The 4,524-nt window shown below is 37.8% G+C and overlaps 2 long non-coding RNA genes across 2 annotated transcripts; one reads left to right on the top strand and one right to left on the bottom strand.

Annotated features, from left to right (window-relative positions):
- Window positions 1-58: 58 nt before the first annotated feature.
- Window positions 59-3,869, top strand: LOC123176576 (uncharacterized). Its single transcript, XR_006488585.1, has 4 exons — window positions 59-891; window positions 2,468-2,515; window positions 3,273-3,374; window positions 3,482-3,869. It is a non-coding gene; the product is annotated as an uncharacterized lncRNA (long non-coding RNA).
- Window positions 2,277-3,606, bottom strand: LOC123176577 (uncharacterized). The gene is made up of 2 exons (XR_006488586.1): window positions 3,343-3,606; window positions 2,277-2,653 (listed from the first exon to the last, which is right to left on the bottom strand). It is a non-coding gene; the product is annotated as an uncharacterized lncRNA (long non-coding RNA).
- Window positions 3,870-4,524: the final 655 nt, after the last annotated feature.

Raw genomic sequence — 4,524 nt, 5'->3', positions numbered from 1 at the left:
AAAAAAAGTTCATCCAATTTAGCAAAAGTTCATTAAATTCGGCCGTTAACGGGAGCTCCTATACAGCGCTGCAGGCGCCAGTTAACGATCCGGCGCCTGCAGCGCTATTAGCATGGGCCGGCCCACTAGCGTGCTGCCGTAAGTTTTTTTTAGTTTTTTTAACGAAAATAAAAATATGAAATGAAGAAAGGTTTACAGATTTAAAGAACAAAAGTTCATCCATTTGAAAAAATATGTTCATATCTTTAAAAAGGTTCATAAATTTTGAAAAACTTCATCAATTTGAAAAAAAGTTCATCCAATTTAGCAAAAGTTCATTAAATTCGAAAAAAGTTCATAGAAGTTGAAAAAAAGTTCATGTGTTTTTAGAAAAAATTCATGGAACTTAAAAAGAAGTTCATAAATAAAAAAAAGTTCATCCATTTTCAAGACATATGTTCATTAAATTTCAGAAAAGTTCATTCATATTCAAAAAAGTTCATCTATCTAAAAAAAGTTCATAGAATTTTTTAAAAAAATCGTCTACCGGCGCCTAGATGGGCCGGCCCATTTACGGACGCCACAGGCGCCAGTTAACAAAATGCACATTAACTGGCGCCCGTGGCGCCAAATAGGAAACCCCGTTTGTAACGGGCACTGCTATTTGTTGCGTTCAGCGAGCAGGGTGCTGGGCTCGCGTCAAAGGGATCCCCTGACGGGCCGGCCCAGCAGCACGGGAGCCACAGCTTGTCTTTCTGTTTTTATTTACTCTATGTTTCTTACTTGTTTTCTGTAGCTATGGTTTGCCCTGTTTGTCGTTGTCTGGGTGCCCCTTGTGTACCATTGGCGCCAGATCATGAAGTCCCTGAAGTTTTTGATGTTGTCCTTGATGAGGATTGCTTCAGGAGAATGGTGAGTTGTATTTACCTTTTCTTTTATAGGAACTCTTTAATTCTGTACATATCGGTATGTGTTTTTTTTTGACTGTTCTCATGAAACCTTTGCAAGTATGGATGTGTCTACGTAAAATGTGTGCAAGGTTTCGTATTAGAAATGTGTGCAAGTTTAGTTATAATTATGAATCGAAGTTAGTATATTTATAATTAGGAACACTGTAATTTGTGTACGTTGATTTCCTTGTTGGACATGTCAATGAATTTTTACGATCAATGCTAAAAAGTATCTTTTGCTATTGTAAAATGTAATGCAAGTTTAGTATGATGAATACGCAAGAAACATTTTTATAGGTTGATTTATGTTCTTGTTCATGTGAATGTATATATATTATCAGGATGGCTAATATAATTTTTTTGCTGATGTAATTAGTGTGTTCGTTTAGAATTATGAGTATGCAACTTTTAAATTGTACTTATATTATGATGGAGGCTTCTATAAATCTTCCAGTGTAGTTTGAGTCTTTTGCTGCTGTAAAATGTATGCAATTTTAGCATGATGAGGATGCAAGTTTTAAATGTACCTTTTCCCTGATTTTAGGAAATAGTTTCTTGTACTCATACTAAAGCTTGTGCATTTTTTTAGGTATTTAGTATGTCATAGTACCTATCAACATATCCGCTTGCAGTAAGTTGTACTCCAGTTCACGGAGTATGATATAGGCTAGTATGAATCTTATGATAAGGGTGCAAATTTTAATTGTACCTTTTTTTATTATAGGAATTAGTTTCCTGTACTCATACTGAAGCTTGTGCATTTTTATTTTGGGGCATTTAGTATTTCCTAGTACCTATGATATGATGCTTGCAGTAAGTTGTAATAGGCTAGTATGAAATATTTTTGCTGGTGTAAATGTATGATGAATATGCAAGAATCATGTATAGGTTGATTTATTATGTTTTGTTCATGTGAATATCATCAAGGCTAAGATTCTAGTTGATATATATGAATCCACACTAGTATAACTGAAACTGTGATTTGAGTTATATATTCTGTATTTCATGTAGCCTGAATCCCTTTATGTGTATATGAACACACCTGCTTGCAATAAATATTAGACCAGGATATCTTGTAGGCTAGTATGGATCTTTGCTGTTGTAGAATGTCTGCAAGTTTTAGAATTATGCGTATGCAAGTTTTTGCTATAGCTTTTTGCTGTTGTAGAATGTCTGCAAGTTTTATGCGTATGCAAGTTTCAATGCCTTTTCTATGCACTCATTCTAAAGGAAAAATTCAATATCTTCCTGAGATAACTTATTTTCATCTTTGTCAGCTTTTTGTCTGGTCTCATCCTGTTGGCGTGTAATGTTATGATTGCCTGATACATGTATGCTCTCATCTTGTTCGTCTGACAGTGGCAAGTCAGCACCACAATCAAGTCTCATATTTTTGTCTTATCTCATCTTGTATGTCTTATCAGCATTTCTAGGACAACATCTGAAACAGAGTTGTGCCAACTCTGCTCTATTTGTTGCAACTCTGAATAATCATGATCTGCACACAACTGATCACAAGTTACTGTATTTTGGTCCAGGCAATCTTCCTCTGCATCACTTTCATTCTCACCACTACTGCAATCCAGGTAATCTTGGTTTGGATGACTTTTATCTTCACTGTTGCATTCAGAATTATACTCATTTGCTTCGTCTTCATCTTCTTGTTCATCTTCTTCCTCTATTTGATGGTTCCTTGTTATTGGTTCTGCCATTACGTGCTGATCCTGCAAGATAATTGATGTCATGTACTGATTCTGTACCCTTTAAGATAAAGCAAAATCTTTAATATAGCCTCTATTAGTAAGACATACCTGAGCATTGAAGCCTGTTGTCAAGAGTAAAGTGAAACTTGTTATAGGGATTGCCATGTTGTGTGTATGATTGCGTGGCTACTTCTGGTGCTAGCAAATCATTAATCAATTGCAAGTAGATGCATATTTTTCTGATATCTTTTAGCCGTGCTGGATTTTAGGTATAATTATACTATAGGTACTACAATTAGATGCATATTTTTCTGAATATATAATCATGCTACCAATTTCATTAGTTTCTGATTTCTGGGAGGTGTTCTGCCTTAGCTGTAGTTAAATAAGTACGTAGTCATGTAGGCAATTTTCTTTGTTCAAAGTTCCTTCTGCTTGTCAAGATCTGCAAGCATTTCTTCTCTGAATATGCTTCTTGCTTACTTGAGCAATTTTAGTTTTCTGAATATGCAACTCCTCCTGAAGGTTGGAAACACATTTAGTTTGTGATAGTTAATCATGCTACTAATTTATTTGTTTCAATGCTGATCTTTCTAACAAACAACAACACGTCTCTGAATATGCAAGATGCTAAATGCAGATGTCCAGAATCAACCAGAAGCTAACATGAAGACTGATTAAAGGAAGAGGTGGTGGGGATCATCTTTTACCTTGCAAATTCATGAAGCAGGTTCTTCTCCAGGTTTATATCTTCTCGAGTTTTGATCTTCTTCTAGACAGATCTGTCATTCTAGAATGATATGACGGCTCATCCGTTTTTTTGGATTGTTCTGCTGTTGTGGATCTAAGGGCGTTTGGTGGAGAAGGACTTTGCAAGGAAGAAATTTAGCACAAGATCTATAGAGAGTTCAAAAGAGATAAACACATCTCAGGTTTGTTTCGGCGTCCATGGCGGCGGCTGAGTCTTTGCGGTGTCGGGGATGAAAGTGGAGGAAGAAGACCTAGTGGCTCTGCGCGTTAGGTGGATTCTGTATAGTGGGTTTGTCTCTTAGCGGGTTCAGGCCCGTTTTAGTTTTTGGCTGATGACTGAAGGCAGAAATATAAAGTCAGAACTCTTTTTTCAGCCCGTTTGACTGCTGGCCTTTTTCGACTGACCACAACTTTGGGTCAGTTAATTTGTTCTGAATAGTTATGTTTCCTTACCTTCTACAAATCAACTGACCCCTTTCTTGAGTCAGTCGATTGATCTGTAGCCGCTCCCATATAAAATACCGTAGAACAATCGGCTAAAAAAAAAACAACCTCCATTTCTCACCGCCACAGACGCTCGTGTTAGCTCGTCGTCCAGGAAATGGCAGTGAAGCTTCGCGTATGTGTTTTGTGGCTAATGTAGACTTCCAGAGGTGGTCTTTTTCGTTCTGATAAAAACATGGACACAGCTTATATCAAGAAAAAGAAAGAGTACATCGCAAATACACACATGGTGAGAACATCTATGAGTCAGCAAGGTCGGCCCAAGCTATATCAACTTTAGCGCAGAACTTTTCACGAGCAAGGTTGAAGCAAACTAAAATTAAAAGACATGGCTGGTCCAAGCCGCCTGAGGGCGTCATCAAACTTAATGTCGATGTAGCCTTTGATCAGGACACTGGTACAGGGGGTACGGGAGCAGTGCTGCGTGATGAGGCCGGTTTCTTTGTCGCTGCTTCCTGCAGTGATATACCCTTTGTGGAAGACGCAGCGACGGCAGAGGCTAGAGGACTACGAGATGGCCTCCTATTAGCGAATGAAGTTGGTTGCAACAAAATCTATGTCGAAGCGGACTGTCTGGAGGTAATCGAAATCATGCTGAGTGGCGGGAATTCTTTAGGACCAGCAGCGGCAATATATGA

The sequence above is a fragment of the Triticum aestivum genome, unplaced genomic scaffold, assembly GCF_018294505.1.
Source record: "Triticum aestivum cultivar Chinese Spring unplaced genomic scaffold, IWGSC CS RefSeq v2.1 scaffold72873, whole genome shotgun sequence".
In the NCBI taxonomy this organism is placed as follows: Eukaryota; Viridiplantae; Streptophyta; class Magnoliopsida; order Poales; family Poaceae; genus Triticum; species Triticum aestivum.
The sequence above is the reverse complement of the archived record's forward strand: the minus strand, read 5'-3'. Positions and strand labels throughout refer to the sequence as shown.